Below are 17,727 nucleotides of genomic sequence, written 5' to 3' on the forward strand. Positions count from 1 at the left end.
GGTGCACTCCAGCCTGGGTAACAAGAGCGAAACTCCGTCTCAAAAAAAAAAAAAGAATTGGCCAGGCATGGTGGAGTGCACCTGTAAACCCAGCTACTAGGAAGGCTGAGGTGGGAAGATCAGTTGAGTCCAGTAGGTTGAGGATGCAGTGAGCCATGATTATGCCACTGCACTCCAGCCTGGGTGACAGAGCAAGACCCTGTCTCACAAACAATAAGGCCGGGCGCGGTGGCTCACGCCTGTAATCCCAGAACTTTGGGAGGCCGAGGCGGGTGGATCATGAGGTCAAGAGATCGAGACCATCCTGGTCAACATGGTGAAACCCCGTCTCTACTAAAAATACAAAAATTCAGCTGGGCACGGTGGCGTGTGCCTGTAATCCCAGCTACTCAGGAGGCTGAGGCAGGAGAATTGCCTGAACCCAGGAGGCGGAGGTTGCGGTGAGCCGAGATCGCGCCATTGCACTCCAGCCTGGGTAACAAGAGCGAAACTCCGTCTCAAAAAAAAACAAAAAAAAAAACAATAAAATAAAATAAAAAACTCAACCCCCAAAACTAGAAAGCAGGGACTCAACAGATACTTGTGCACCCATGTTCACAGCACCATTATTCACAATAGCCAAAAGGTGGAAGCAGCTCAAGTGTCCAACAGTAGAAGAGGGGATAAATAAAATGTGATATATATGCTACGCTCTCAACGTTGTCTATAGTAAGTCTTTGGAAACTGCAACTTTCAGCAAAAGGACATACTACAGGTCCTGGAATAACATTGTTTCATTCAACGTCATTTTGCTACAAGGTTTCAAAATACAAATTGGTTTCATTATGTTATTTTTTCCTGTTAAGTAAGGGTTAGGTGAATATTACTTGTCCTTAAAAAAGAAAGGGAACCCGGGCCGGGCGCGGTGGCTCAAGCCTGTAATCCCAGCACTTTGGGAGGCCGAGGCGGGTGGATCACGAGGTCAAGAGATCGAGACCATCCTGGTCAACATGGTGAAACCCCGTCTCTACTAAAAATACAAAAAATTAGCTGGGCATGGTGGCGCGTGCCTGTAATCCCAGCTACTCAGGAGGCTGAGGCAGGAGAATTGCCTGAACCCAGGAGGCGGAGGTTGCGGTGAGCCGAGATCGCGCCATTGCACTCCAGCCTGGGTAACAAGAGCGAAACTCCGTCTCAAAAAAAACTAAAAAAAAAAAAAAAAAAAAGAAAGGGAACTCTGACACATGCCACAACCTAGATGAACTCTGAATATGTTATGCTAACTGAAGTTTGTGAGTCACAAAAGGACAAATACTGTGTGATTCTACTTATAAGAGGTACCTGAAGTGGCTGAATTCATAGACGTAGAAGGTAGAAGGCCAGATGTGGTGGCTCACTTCTGTAATCCTAGCACTTTGGGAGGCTGAGGCAAGGCAGATCACTTGAGGTCAGGAGTTCAAGACCAGCCTGGCCAATATGGTAAACCCCCATCTCTACTAAAAATTTAAAAATTAGCCAAGAGTGGCTGGGCATGGTGGCTCATCCCTGTAATCCCAGCTTTTAGAGAGGCAGAGGCAGGAAGGTACCTTGAGCCCAGAACTTCGAGACCTGCCTGAGCAATATAGCGAGACCCCATTCTCCACAAAAAGGAAAAAAAAAATTAGCTGAGAGTGATGGCACGCTCCTGTAATCCTAGCCACTCAGGTGGCTGAGGCAGGAGGCAGGAGGCAGGAGAATCGCTTGAACACAGGAGGCAGAGGTTGCAGTGAAGCAAGATCACGCCACCTTCACTCCAGCCTGGGCGACAAAGTGAGACCCTGTCTTAAAAAAAAAGAAAAAAAGAATGGTGGCTAGGTGTTTACCAGAGATGGGGTATGAGAGAAACGGGAGTTGTTTAATGGGCTCAGAGTTTCAGTTTTGGAAGATGAAAAAAGTTCTGGAAATAGACAGTGGTGATCATTGACCAACAATGTGAATATACTTAATGCCACTGAACTATATACTTAAAAAATGGTTAAAATGGTAAAATTGTTTCATTTTGTTTTGACTCTCAAAGGAGGTGATAAAATGGTACATGTTATGTATATTTTACTGAAATTTTTTTCAAATAGGCTGTCACTCTGCTGACCTCCCTGGCTCAAGTGATCTTCCCACCTCCACCTCCAAAGTAACTGGGACCACAGGTAAACACCTGGCTACTTTTTGCCTGGTTAATTTTTATATTTTTTTGTAGAGATGGGGTTTTGCCATGTTGTCTAGAGAATCTCATGCTTCAGTCTCCCAAGGAGCTGGGGTTACAGTCGTGTGCCACCACACCCAGATAATTTTTGTATTTTTAGTAGAGGCAGGGTTTCACCATGTTGGCCAGGCTGGTCACCTAAACAGAAAATCTATGGACACACTGATAACATTCCAGAATACACTGAAAGGGCTTCCAGTGACATATTCATTTACTTATTTGATGATTATCTGTGCCATGGAGTACCTCTCCTCTAGTTTCTTTCTTTTTTTTTTTTCCTGAGACAGGGACGTGCTCTGTTGCCCAGGCTGGAGTGCAGTGGTAATCAGAGCTCACTGAAGCCTTGAACTCCTGGGCTAAGCAGTCCTCCTGCCTCTGCCATGCTAGTAACTGGGATTACAGGTATGAGTCACTGTGCTTGGGTAATTTAATTTAATTTAATTTTTTTTTTTTTTGAGACAGGGTCTTATTCTGTCACCCAGGCTGAAGTGCAGTGGCACAATCACAGCTCACTGTAGCCTCAACTGCCCTGGTTCAAGCAATCCTCCCACCGTGGCCTCCAGAGTAGCTGGGACTATAGGCACATGCAATCATGCCTGGCTAATTTTTAATGTTTTGTAGAGACAAGGTCTCAATATGTTGCCCAGGCTGGTCTCAAACTCCCAGCTCAAGCCATCCTCCAGACTTGGCCTCCCAAAGTGCTAGGTTTATAGGCATGAACCATCATGCTTGACTTTTTTTTTTTTTTTTTTTTCTTTTTAAAAGAGGAGTCAGGTTCTCTCTCTGTTTCTGGGGCTGGAGTACAATGACACAATCATAGCTCAATGCAGCCTCAAACTCCTGGGTTTAAGCCATCCTCCCATCTTGGCCTCCCAAATTACTAGTTTCTAAACTTGGAATTCCAGCAGGGTGGGGGGGTTCACACCTGTAATCCCAGCACTTTGGGAGGCTGAGGTGGGTGGGTCACTTGAGCCCAGCAGTTCAAGACCAGCCTGGGAAACATGACTAAAACTCATCTCTACAAAAAATATACAAATTAGCCAGGTGTGGTAGTGTGCACCTGTAGTCCCAGTCACTTGGGAAGCTGAAGTGGGAGGATTTCTTGAGCCCAGGAGGCAGAAGTTGCAGTGAGCCAAGATTGTGCCACTACTGCACTCTAGTCTGGGGGACAGGAGTAAAACCCTGACTCAAAAAAAAAAGAAAAATTAAAAGTGAACTGAGAAATCGAAGATATACCCTTCTCAACAAATACCTTCTCATATACTCAACTTTATTGGTTTTTGCCTCCTATTGTGAGGAAATACAAACTTCTATAAATAGTAATAATGAGATTGCTAAGTAGACATACTAGCTAATATTGGATGGAGATATCACCATGAGCAATGAATTCTCCCTTCACATTTTAGCAGGAGTCTGGTAGAATACCCAAAGAAGCGTTTTCTTTTTCTGATTCTAAATATTCACACATACACATATTTCAGAATTCTGCATGTATTATTTGTGTTATCCATAGATTTGTGTGTGTGTGTGTGTGTGTGTGTGTGTGTGTGTGTGTGTGACGGAATTTTGCTCTTGTTGTACAGGCTGGAGTGCAGTGGCACAATCTCAACTCACTGCAACCTCCACCTCCCAGGTTCAAATGATTCTCCTGCCTCAGCCTCCCAAGTAGCTGGGATTACAGGTGTCCACCACCATGCCTGGCTAACTTTTGTTTTTTGTTTTTGTTTTTTTTTTTTTGAGACGGAGTTTCGCTCTTGTTACCCAGGCTGGAGTGCAATGGCGCAATCTCGGCTCACCGCAACCTCCACCTCCTGGGTTCAGGCAATTCTCCTGCCTCAGCCTCCTTAGTAGCTGGGACTACAGGCACTCGCCACCACGCCCAGCTAATTTTTGTATTTTTAGTAGAGACGGGGTTTCACCATGTTGGCCAGGCTGGTCTCAAACTCCTGACCTCAAGTAGTCTGCCCACCTCCACCTCCCAAAATGCTGGGATTACAGGTGTGAGCTATTGCGCCTGGCCAATTATAGATTTTTGAACTAAAAAGGGCACTAGAGATCACTGTAGTCTATTATAGTTAGAAAACTGGGGTCTAGAAAGGTAAATGTAAGATCCAGATCTGGGCATGGTGGTTCAGGTCTGTAATCCCAGAATTTTGGGAGGCTGAGGCAGGCAGATCACTTGAGGTCAGGAGTTTGAGACCAGCCTGACCAACATGGAGAAACCCCGTCTCTACTAAAAAATATAAAAATTAGCTGGGCATAGTGGCACATGCCTGTAGTCCCAGCTACTTGAGAGGCTGAGACAGGGGAAATGCTTGAACTGGGGAGGCGGAGGTTGCAGTGAGCAGAGATTGTGCCACTGTACTTCAGCCTGGCAACAGAGACAGACTCTGTCTCAAAAAAAAAAAAAAAAAAAAAAGATTAAACTGGTTAGGATCAGAAAAGCAAGCCATCTGCTTCAGTGGGATGTGTATATGATTTGTTCTCGATACTACCTCTTGTAGTAAGGGTCCTTGCTTTTTGAGTTGGTCATTCCTCCTTTCACTTATATTGTCAACCACTCTCAAATGGCAACTCCCCTTCAGCACTAAAAACATGCCTGGGCCAGGCACAGTGGCTCCCACCTGTAATCCCAGCCCTTTGGGAGGCCGAGGCAGGTGGATCACGTGAGGTCAAGAGTTCCAGACCACCCTGACCAATATAGTGAAACTCTGTCTCTACTAAAAATACAAAGGTAGCCAGGTGTGATGGCACATGCCTGTAATCCCAGCTACTGGGGAGGCTAAGCCAGGAGAATCACTTGAACCTGGGAGGCAGAGGTTGCAGTGAGTCAAGATCGCACCATTGCTCTCCAGCCTGGGCAACAAGAGTGAAACTCTGTCTAAAAACAAACAAACAAAAACCTAGTTTATTCCTCTTTGGGGAGAAAAGAAAAATTATCTCTCCTGTCTACAGCCAAGCTTCTTGGAATTCCAAGTTGTCTGTCTTCCTACCTCCACTGAAATTGCTCTTGCCAAGGTCAAGACTGACTTCCTGGTTGCAATGTCCAGTGAAGTCATTTAATAATTTTCTTCCTGTCATCTGCAATATTTGACATCATCGACACTCCTTCCATCTTAAAACTGTGTTTCTCCTTGGGTTTTTCAACACCACTCAAAACCAGATTTTCTTCCATCTTCCTGTCCTGGCAGAGTCCTCTTCCTTCATTTACCCCTTAAAAGATGCTCCTTCCGATCCTGATCTCTTCTCCTGAAATTGTTAGGGCAAGAATGTACTCTTCTAGTTATTTCATACATTTGGGAGTGGAAAGATATTCAGGCTTTCCCTAGTATTTTTATTTTTATTTTTTTTTATTTTTATTTATTTATTTTTTGAGACGGAGTTTCGCTCTTGTTACCCAGGCTGGAGTGCAATGGCGCGATCTCGGCTCACCGCAACCTCCGCCTCCTGGGTTCAGGCAATTCTCCTGCCCCAGCCTCCTGAGTAGCTGGGATTACAGGCACGCGCCACCATGCCCAGCTAATTTTTTGTATTTTTAGTAGAGGCGGGGTTTCACCATGTTGACCAGGATGGTCTCGATCTCTTGACCTCGTGATCCACCCGCCTGGGCCTCCCAAAGTGCTGGGATTACAGGCGTGAGCCACCGCGCCCAGCCTCCCTAGTATTTTTTAAATTATTTTATGGAAAATTTCAAACATATTCAAAAGGAGTGCAATAGATAATAAACTCCCACATGTCCATTAGCTAGCTTCAACTAAAATAAACACTTTATCATTCTTTTTTACCTCTTCTCCCGTAAACCTGTATTCTCCCTACTGAAGTTTTTTTGTTTGTTTGTTTGTTTTTGTATTTTAGAGACAGGGTCTCCCTCTATCACCGAGGCTGGAGTGCAGTGGCACAATCATAGCTCACTGCAGCCTCAAATTCCTGGAGTCAGACAATCCTCTCCATCAGCCTCCCAAGTAGCTAAGACTACAGGTGCATCCCACCATGCTCAGCTAATTTTTAAAAATTTTTTTGTAGAGTTGAGGGTCTCACTATGTGTTCTTGCTTGGTCTTGAATTCCTGAGCTCAAGCAGTCTTCCTGCCTCGTCCTCCCAAAGTGTTGGGATTACAGACATGAGCCATCACACCCACTCGACACCCCCTGGAGTTGTTTGTTTATTTATTTATTTTAGAGACAGAGTCTCATTCTGTTGCCCAGGCTGATGTGCCAAGGTGGGTGGATCACCTGAGGTCAGACCAGCCTGACCAACATGGAGAAACTCCATCTCTACTAAAAACACAAAAATTAGCTGGTCATGGTGGCACGATCTAGGCTTACTGCAATCTCCAACTCCCAGGTTCAAGCAATTTTCCTGCCTCTGCCTCCCCAGTAGCTGGGATTACAGGTGTGCTAATTTTTTTTGCATTTTACATGCCAGCCACTTTTTTTTTTTTTTTTTTTCTTTTTTAGAGGAGGCTGCTCAAATAAGTTTTTATTCTTTCTTTCTTTTTTTTTTTTTTAAGATGGGGTTTCACCATGTTGGTCAGGCTGGTCTTGAACTCCCAACCTCAGGTGATCCACCCACCTTAGCCTCCAAAGTGCTTGGATTACAGGCGTGAGCCACCACTCCTGGCAAGTTTTCTTTATATTTTTAGTGGAGACAGGGTTTCACCATGTTGGCTAGGCTGGTCTTGAACTCCTGAACTCAGGTGATCTCCCTGCCTCAGCCTTCCAAAGTGCTGGGATTACAGGTGTGAGCCACCTCACCCAGGCCTCTGGAGTATTTTTAAATAAACTTCTTGTAAATCATCATAACATTTCACCTGTATATACTTCAGTATGTATCTGTAACAAAGACTTTTATTGTAACATAACCACAGTATCATTATCACACCTTTACAAAATTTAAAAAATTTCTTTCTTTCTTTTTTTTTTTTTTTTTTTTGTGAGACAGAGTTTCACTCTTGTCACCCAGGCAAGTGCACAGGCATGACCTTGGCTCACTGGAACCTCTGCCTCCTGGGTTCAAGCCAGTCTTCTGCTCAGCCTCCCTAGTAGCTGAGATTACAGATATGCACCACTGCACCCAGCTAATATTTGTATTTTTTTAATAGAGATGGGTTTTTGCCATGTTGGCCAGGCTGGTCTTGAACTCCTGACCTCAGGTGATCCATCTGCCTTAGCCTCCCAAAGTGCTGGAATTATAGGCGTGAGCCACTGCGCCCGGCCCCCTGTCTCTTTTTTTAAAAAGAAAAGAAAGAAAAAGCAAGTCTACTAATTTTTATTATTTTTTCCTCTCCTTTTGAAAGGCTATGTTAAATTCCCATACTCCCGTGCCACTTCTGGCTTTGATGACTTTCACTCCATCACACCATAGAGGCAGCCCTTTTTGCTCAGGATACACATGAATACAGAAGTTTTCCCCATCACTGCCAAGAGACCCAACAGTCTGCTTTGGAATTAGATAATGCATTGAGAACACTAGCATTTCTCTCAGATCAGACTCTTTGAATGATAGGAGGAACATAGGATTGAGAAACTTTCATTCCCTGGAAAGGAACACGCCAGTTGTGAAAAGCCCAAAGTTGTAAATTGTCAGATGGTGACTGCCTGGGAAACCTATCAAGATTCCTGACAGCTCAGCTGAGATCCTAATTACCAGTTACAAAGAGAGACAGGAAAAACGTGTTGTCAGAGTGAGCCGGGTCAGAGAGAATGAAGTATGATGTCCCAGCCTCATCATCAGCCTCCTTCTTGTTTCGACTAGAACAAAACACATTAGTATAATTGACATTACACATGTTTATTATCTGGAACAAAGGAACCATGTCAAACCATAACTTTGTGTCAGCTGAGTCTTTGGTAATCACATAAACTGAACAATGGCATTTGACCTGATTGTACAAAAACACTTCCGGGATTCTCAGTGCCAAGGATAATACCATCCTGTACTTAACTTTTCTCCTGGAGTTTACACAGACTTCAACCAATCCTCCAATCCTCCTCATTTCCTGGAGTGAAGAAGGAAAGTGATCTTTTGTTTTAGTGAAGCCCAGAAAGGGATAAGAACTTACCTAAAGCCACATAATCAGCAAACCAGCATCTTATTTTTTTTATTTTTTATTTTTGAGATGGAGTCTCTCACACTGTCGCCCAGGCTGGAGTACAAATATCACACTCTTGGCTCACTGCAACCTCTGCCTCCCGGGTTCAAGCGGTTCTCCTGTCTCGGCCTTCCCAGTGTCTGGGATTACAGGCACCCATCACCATGCCGGCTAATATCTTTTTGTATCTTAGAAGAGATGGGGTTTCACCATGTTGCCAGGCTGGTCTCAAACTCCTGAGCTCAGGCAGTCCACCTGCCTCGGCCTCCCAAAGTGCTAGGATTATAGGCATGAGCCACTGTACGCCTGGCTTCAGCATCTTGCTTTCGTTTTTTTATTTTTTGAAATGGAGTTTTGCTTTTGTTGCCCAGGCTGGAGTTCAATGGCGCGATCTCAGCTCACCTCAACCTCTGCCTCCCGGGCTCAAACAATCCTCCTGCCTCAGCCTCATGAGTAGCTGGGATTACAGGCATGTGCCACCATGCTGGGCTAATTCTGTATTTTTTTTAGTAGAGTTAGGGTTTCTCCATGATGGTCAGGCTGGTCTCAAACTCCTGACCTCAGGTGATCCGCCTGCCTCGGCCTCCCAAAGTGCTGGGATTACAGGCGTGAGCCACCGGGCCTGGCAACCATCTTGTTTTCTAAGGAAAATAAATTAGTATTAACCATGCTGCAGCAGTAGCATGAGGAAACCAGCACTCTTCACCAAGAATCCCTAAATTGGGGAAAACCAACAATAGTGTATCCACATTCTAGTTTTTACAAAGACTTCTAGTCTTGCAAAACTCACCCACTCTTCCCACTCTCTCCTCAATTGTATCAGCAGCAATTGAGCGTGAATGCTAACTTTCTCAGTGGAAGATTTTTTTTTTTCTTTCAGTTCTTGAAAACAGGGACCTGATACTTATAGCAACAGGGGGGAAAGAGAGAGAATTAATATTTATTGGGGACCTATTATTTTCCAGATATTATGTTTTACCTCTGTCTAATCTGTAAGCCAAATGGCAAAGTAGATGCTAGTATAAATATCATCAGATGTCGGACCTGGAGTTGAGATTAAGTAAATTGCCCAACATCACACATTTAGTAAATGGCAGAGCAGAATTTTTAACTTTTTATTTATTTGTTTATGTATCTTTTGGCACAGATTTCAGGTCTCACTGTGTCACCCAGGCTGGGGAATGGTGGCACTATCTCAGCTCTCTGCCTCCTGAGCTCAAGTGATTCTCGTGCCTCAGTCTCCTGAGTAGCTGGGATTACAGGCATGTACCACCACGCCCAGTTAATTTTTTGTATTTTTAAAAGAGATGGGGTTTCACTATGTTGGCCAGGCTGGTCTCAAACTCCTGTCCTCAAGTGATCCACCTGCCTCCGCCTCCAAAAGTGCTGAGATTACAGGTGTGAGCCTCGGCCCTGACCTAAAGTCTGTGTTCTTTATAATGCACAGTGCTACCTCAGAAGAAGAGAAGGAACTATGGGGATCTCCCAAGAGATATAAAATCAGCCACTCTGAACTTCCAGTACTTTTGATTTTTCTACACACATATGGATTAGAATTGTCTGGCACAAATAGAAGGCATTCAGGCAAAATACTCCATCAGATTCAAAGATAGTACAGAGAAAAGGGAACTGGGTTGGAGAATGGGAGATTGGAAGGGAAATGAAGTGGATGAAGAGAAAGAAGGATCAGGAAGGGAATATGCCTGGGAAATTTAGTGAGTAGCTTGGGGTTGTCACTAGAGACCTTCCACGAGGACCTACAGAACAGTGCAGAAGCTGATATTCTTTTTTTTTTTTTCTCTCCACTCACCATTTATTTTGTCTTCTGTAAAAGGATTAGCAGGATGGGCTCAGTAGGAAAGGAGGCCCCTGTGGGATCCTGTTACCAGCCATCTGTGTTCTGTTCTTTACTTTTGAACAAGACGGCTCCGAAACTCTGAACTGGAGAGGGAGTTGGAGCTGCATACAGATCAGCAGAGCTGTTGCTAACAGCTCTGACGCCTGCAGGATGACTCAACCCTCTGTGCCTGGCAGAGTCAGCTGTGGTCCCCTGGAGCCTCCTACTCTAGGGAGAAAAATCAGAGATGTGGGGAAGTGGCTTGGGGAAAGGGAAGGAGGACCCACGATCTTGGGCAGGAATTCAGGCTGGAAGGATAGATTGGGGCACCTTGAGTCTTCATTTTAGAGTTCCAGCTAATGATGGGGGAGGGATTAAAGATAACAGTGAGGAAAGCACAATCCTCTCTCTATATACTTTAGCTGCTCCCACAAAAGAGTATACTGTCTGGAGGATGGCAGTCAGCAAAAGCCATATGGCTATGTCACCAGGAATTCATCCCAAACAGAAATCTCACTCACCTCCCTGGTGAATTTTATTCAGGTACAGGCAGCTCCTGCTGTTCCCTCACTTTCTGAGGAGCCCAAAGACTCTTCCTGTCCCTACAGGGCACCATTAATACTTAAGAACATTTTCAGTGCTGAACAGTTGCTAGCTTCAGACCTCTCCCCTGGTCACTTACTCAAATCTCTCTTAGACATAGGCAATTAGGAAGAAGAAACCATGCTAGGAAGTTCCTAGGTAGCCTTCCTGTTTGTTCTAGTCTTTGATGCTTGTATATGAATCATGCCAAGAGGTATCTGGATTAACCCTATACCAATACTTAAACACCCAGCTCACTCTACTCCCCAAACAACTCCAGCCTTCCCTTGAAGAACTTTCCTCTTTATTTGGCTCCTAATCATTCACTAATAAACAGCCCCCCAACTTTGGCTTTTGGGTGCCATGGCAACTCAAAAGAAACGGTTGACACTGCCAATAAAGGCATCTGCAAGAGCTTCCTAAAGCCAGACTCCTTTCAAAACAATAATACAAAATGGAATCACCACTATATCCACCCTCCCTACCACCCCACATATATACCCTCAATTGTTGGCTTTAGGGAGAGACTCAGTTCTTAGAATAGCTGAGAAAGTGGCTGCTTTGCCCCAGATGAAAGGTTTTCATACTCTAATACAATGATTTCTTTAGACATTAGCCTATAAATCAAACTCGCCTACCAGGTGTCCATGGAATTTACAAAATAAGAGTCCATGGATTTTTTTTACAAAATAAGTCTGCATGTGTGCTCTTTACTTATTTTCATTTTTCTGTGCCTGTCGGAAGAATCTGGGTACTTGGTATTTCAGGGATAGAACTGCTGGCTAGTTTCCAACAAAGAGGGGACTCTTGATGGCCTCATGTAATATGTGTGAAAGTACTTTTATGTAAGTGCTCAAATATTCATATTAACTAGTATTCCCTGTCCTCATTCCCCTTTAGTTCAGGCTGTATAGTATAGTAGTTAAGCTCTGGGACTCTGGAGTCAAATTTCCTGGATTGAATCTTTGCAACTTTTCATCAACCTTTCTCTGTGCCTCACTTTCTCCATCTGTAAAATGAGGAAAATATGAGTATCTACTTCAGAGCGTTTTGGGGAAGATTAAATAAATTAAAATCTAAACACTTAGAACAGTAACTGGTTTTATATGCTAAGCATCTTTTATATATCAAGTATACTGCTAGACACAGTATGCTGCTGGGAAACACAGACAAGATAACCTCAAAGAGTTCACAGTCTGATACTCTCTGGGTAGAGAGAGACAAACCAGTGATGTAGCTAATGTGACAAGTGAAGAGAAAACGGAGGAGGGAGCTAGAAATTTAGCCTTAAAGGATGGCTGGGTTTTCCCAAAACAGAGAAATGGTGTATCAGTTAGGAACTCTGGGTGGCATATAATAATTTGCTCCATTTAGTTCAACAATTTTATTTTAAAGATCTATGTCACAGAAACTCAAGAAAACTAAGAACCCAGAGGCGCAAGAGATGACATTTTTAATATTTTCACTCTGGTGTTCAGTCATTAGCATGACTTAGCTATTTTCCTCCTGGCAGGGCCTCTTCAACCGGTACTGATTGACTCCTTATTTTGCCCTTCAGATGAATGTTCTCTACCTCGTAGTTTCTACTTCCTTGTAGCTTTTCTTGATTCCTCATAGCTCTGAATTTATCTTAATATTAATAGCTTTCTTTAGGTATCATTTTAGCTTTTGTTCTTATCATTCGAACCCACATTCTCGGGCCGGGTTCGGGGGCTCATACTTGTAATCCCAGCACTTTGGGAGGCCGAGGTAGGTGAATCACTTCAGGTCAGGAATTAGTAGACCAGCCTGGCAAACATGGTGAAACCTCATCTCTACTAAAAGTACAAAAATTAAAATTAGCCGGGTGTGGTAGCAGCTGCCTGCAATCTCAACTACTCAGGAGCCTAAGGCAGGAGAATTGCTTGAACCTGGGTGGCAGAGAGGGTTGCAGTGAACCAAGATTGTGCCATTGCACTCCAGCTTGAGTGATGGAGTGAGACTCTGTCTCAAAAAAAAAAAAAAAAAAAAAAGCTGTATTCTCTCCTTTTGCTAACTCAAATTTTAAAGAGTAAGAGAGGCTGGGTGCGGTGGCTCACGCCTGTAATCCCAGCACTTTGGGAGGCGAGGGCTGGGGGCTCACCTGAGGTCAGGAGTAGGAGACCAGCCTGACCAACATGGTGAAACCCCATCTCTACTGGAAATACAAAAATTATCCTAGTGTGGTGGTGTGAGCCTACGATCCCAGCCACTGGGAAAGCTGAGGCAGGAGAATTGCTTGAACCCAGGAAGTGAAGGTTGCAGCGAGCCAAGATCGCTCCATTGCGCTGCAGCCTGGGTGACGAGCAAAACGCTGTCTCAATATAAATAAATAAATAAACAAACAAATAAATAAATAAATAGACTGACTCGGTGGCTCACGCCTGTAATCCCAGCACTTTGGGAGGCTGAGGTGGGTGGATCACCAAGTCAGGAGATCGAGACCATCCTGGCTAACATGGTGAAACCCCGTCTCTACTAAAAATACAAAAAATTAGCCAGGCATGGTGGCGGGCACCTGTAGTCCCAGCTACTCAGGAGGCTGAGGCAGGAGAATTGCTTGAACCTGGAATGTGTACGTTGCAGTGATCTGAGATTGCGCCACTGCACTCCAGCTTGAGTGACAGAATGAGACTCCATCTCAAAAAAAAATAATAAAATAAAATAAATGAATAGGCCAAGTGCGGTAATCCCAGTACTTTGGGAAGCCGAGGCAGGCCTATCACAAAGTCAGGAGTTTGAGACCAGCCTAACCAATATAGTGAAACCCTGTCTCTACTAAAAATATGAAAAGTAGCCGGGTATGGTGGCACTTGCCTGTAATCCCAGCTACTCAGGAGGCAGAGGCAGAAGAATCGCTTGAACCCAGGAGGTGGAGGTTGCAGTGAGCTGAGATCGCGTCACTGTACTCCAGAGTGAGACTCTGTCTCAAAAAAATAAATAAATAAAAATAAATAAATAAATAGAGAGAATCTGGGCCAGGTGCAGTGGCTCATACCTGTAATCCCAACACTTTGGGAGGCCAAGGTGGGGAGGATCCCTTGAGCCTAGGGCTTTTAGACCAACCTGAGCAGTATAGTGAGACCCTCATCTCACATATATTTTAAAAATAGTAAGTTTTTAAAAGAGAGACAGCATCTGATCAACCTATTCCTTTTTAATTGCCAGATATGTTGGAAGTTGCTGGCCAGGTTCTGGGTTATCCAACATTGCATCAGATGCCAATTCTGGTCCAGTCAGCTAAGGAAAAAGGGACATAACTATGGCTACCTTGGGACTGTCTCTTCAACAGAGGCTGTGGGTTGGAAAGTTTTCCTTAGGAAGGAAATGTGGATGTAGCAGTCGTGATGTTCTGTCTAGAACAGAAATAAGAAACCACATGTACAAAGTGCATGGGAAAGACAAATGCAGTGTCTGGAATTGATTCAACAGATATTTACTGAAGGATTGCTAAATGTCAGTCACTATGTAAGGAATAGATAACAAATGCTTTGATAAGTGTTAGTATACCATGAAAGGGCTCCCCAAACAAGGCATGGGATGTCAAGAAAGGCTTCTTAGAGGAAGGAAACTCCACATGGGACCAGATAGAGAAGTAGGAATAAAAAGGAACATGGGTGCTGGGCATGGTGGCTCACACCTATAATCCCAGAACTTTGGGAGGCCAAGGTGGATGGATGACCTGAGGTTAGGAGTTAGAGACCAGCCTGGGGAAACCCCATCTCTACTGAAAATACAAAAAATTAGCTGGATGTGGTGGCACATGCCTATAATCCCAGTTACTGGGGAGGCTGAGGCAGGAGAATCATTTGAACCTGGGAGGTGGAGGTGGTAGCAAGCTGAGATCTCCCCATTGCACTCCAGCCTGGACAACAAGAACAAAACTCTGTCTCAAAAAAAAAAAAAAAAAAAGCATGGTAGGCCAGGTGTGGTGGCTTAAGCCTGTAATCCCTGCACTTTGGGAGGCCGAGGTAGGCAGATCACCTGATTATATTTTTTGTAGAGATGGGGTTTCACCATATTGCCCAGGCTGGTCTTGAACTCCTGAGTTTAGGTGATCCGCCTGCCTTAGCCTCCCAAAGTGCTAGGATTATAGGTGTGAACCACCACACCTGGCCTCATTTGTTGTTGTTGTTTGAGATGTGGTCTCCCTCTGTCACCCAGACTAGAATGCAGTGGCACGATCTCGGCTCACTGCAACCTCCATCTCCCAAGTTCAAGTGATTCTCCTGCCTCAGCCTCCCTGGTATCTGGGATTACAGACACCTATCACCATACCCAGCTATTTTTTTGTATTTTTAGTAGAAATGGGGTTTCACCACGTTGGCCAAGCTGGTCTTGAACTCCTGACCTCAAATGATCTGTCTGCCTCAGCCTCCCAAAGTGGGATTACAGGGATGAGCCACTGTGACTGGCCAAATGTTTACTTGTTTTTTTTAAAGAAGGGGGAGAGAAGGGGAGAGGTGCTGGCTAAAGGGCAAGCCGAGGAGACTGGAAGACAACCAAAGCCACTGCTACCACTGCCGCCACCTCCACTCCACTATCTGGGCACCACACTATTGTTCACATATGTTTTTTTGAGATGGGGTGTCGCTCTGTTGTCAAGCTGGAGTGCAGTGGCTCGATCTCAGCTCACTGTCACTGCAACCTCCGTCTCCTGGGTTCAAGTGATTCTCCTGCCTCAGCCTCCCGTGTAGCTGGGACTGCAGGTGTCTGCCAACACACCCGGCTAATTTTTGTATTTTTAGTAGAGGGGGTTTCACCATATTGGCCAGGATGGTCTCAATCTCTTTATGTCTTTTTTTTTTTTTTTTTGAGACGGAGTTTCGCTCTCATTACCCAGGCTGGAGTGCAATGGCGCGACCTCGGCTCACCGCAGCCTCCACCTCCTGGGTTCAGGCAATTCTCCCGCCTCAGCCTCCTGAGTAGCTGGGATTACAGACACGCGCCACCATGCCCAGTTCATTTTTTGTATTTTTAGTAGAGACGGGGTTTCACCATGTTGACCAGGATGGTCTCGATCTCTTGACCTGGTGATCCACCCGCCTCGGCCTCCCAAAGTGCTGGGATTACAGGCGTGAGCCACCGCGCCCAGCGGTCTCAATCTCTTGACCTTGTGATCTGCCCGCCTCGGCTCCCAAAGTGCTGGGATTCCAGGTGTGAGCCACCTTGCCTGGCTTTTTTTTTTTTTTTTGAGATGAAGTTTCACTCATGTCACCCAGACTAGACTGTAGTGGCGCGACCTCAGCTCACTGAACTTCTGCCTCCCGGGTTCAAGCAATTCTCCTGCCTCAGCCTCCTGAGTAGAAGGGATTCCTGGCGTCTGCCACCATGTCCAGCTAATTTTTTGCATTTTTAGTAGAGACAAGTTTTCACTGTGTAGACCAGGCTGGTCTTGAATTCTTGACCTCAAGTGATCTACCCGCCTCAGCCTCTCAAAGTGTTGGGATGACAAGTGTGAGCCATGCGCCTGGCCCCTCTTTTTTTTTTTTTGAGACCGAGTTTCACTCTTGTTGTCCAAGCTGGAGTGCAATGGCATGGTCTTGGCTCACCGCAACCTCTGCCTCCCAGGTTCAAGTGATTCTCTTGCCTCAGCCTCCCAGGTAGCTGGGATTAAAGGCATGTGCCACCACGTCTGCCTAATTTTGTATTTTTTGTAGAGACAAGATTTCTCCATGTTGGTCAGGCTGATCTTGACCTCCCGACCTCAGGTGATCTGTGCCTCAGCCTCCCAAAGTGCTGGGATTACAGGAGTGAGCCTCTGCTCTTGGCCTATTGTTCGTTCACCTTAGGAGGAAATCAAAATTCAGTGAGATTTACTAACTTTCCAATAATCACATAACTAGCAAGTGGCCAAACTGCTAACAAATGAAATTATATTTACTTTGTGGATCATGTTCAGAATATAACAATATTTATTTTAAGAGCAATGGGAAGCCATGGAAGAGTCTTAAAGCAAAATTGCATTTCGGAAAGATCATTCTTGCTGCAGAGTATAAAATGGATTGTAAGGAGCCAAAGGAGATGTAGGGAGACCACTTGGGAGATGGTAGTAACTTGGACTAGGAGGACAATAGTGCTATGGGTGTAATTATTCATGTATTATTTTGATTGATAAATATTTAATTCAGCTCCTATGAAGAATGCTAGGCACTAAAGATACAAATTTGACCAAGGTAGACAGGGTCACTGCCCTCAAAGAGTTTCTCAGAGATAGAAGAGACAGCAATTAGTGGTGAGTTGTATGTGGTATTGATGGAAAATAAGTGATCTGGGATGGTTAATTGACTTCCAGTTGGCTCCAACACCCATGCTCTTTCCACCACACTACTTCCCGTGAATTTGTATGTTTAGTGAAGGGCAGGGGGCTAAAGGGCAGAGTTAGGAGGGAAGACCAAGGCAAATTTGGGAAGAGCTTCTATGCCATTCTCATCAACTCAGACTTTATTTTGGAAACTTTAGGGAGCCATTGAACATGTGTAAGCCAGGAAATAGCTTGGACAGATATATGGGTTAGCAAGATTAAGATTTCTTATCCTTTAACACTTAGAATTCCTACAGGGCTAGCTAGGCAGAGGATGAAAATACTCTAATCTTCTTTTCATATTCTACCCTCTAGTGGCAAGAGGAAAAACAGCAAGTCCATTGACCACAGGTTTCTAAGGAGAAGCCAGCTTTAATTTGCCCTGCATGTCATAGCTCAGAAAGTTTTGCTGCTCATACAATCCTCAGCAAAGATCATCCATTCATTCCGGGATTCCCCCAGCTCATAGACACAGCTCTGTCCCTCACTACAGACAGCCTTCTTCTGGGAACTCTCACTAGACTTATTCCCAATCTCCCCGTCCACCTTCACATTGTTTGCCTGTTTTCAGTGCCTTTCCGCTGCAGATCTCTCAGTAGGCAGCCATAAGGAGTCAGCAAAAGCTAACAATGCTGCCCTCAGCTGGAAACCTAGTGAAGTGCCTCTTACATTTCTCTT

Source organism: Sapajus apella, unplaced genomic scaffold, assembly GCF_009761245.1.
Source record: "Sapajus apella isolate SASKATOON/1434 unplaced genomic scaffold, GSC_monkey_1.0 scaffold12, whole genome shotgun sequence".
Taxonomy (NCBI): domain Eukaryota; kingdom Metazoa; phylum Chordata; class Mammalia; order Primates; family Cebidae; genus Sapajus; species Sapajus apella.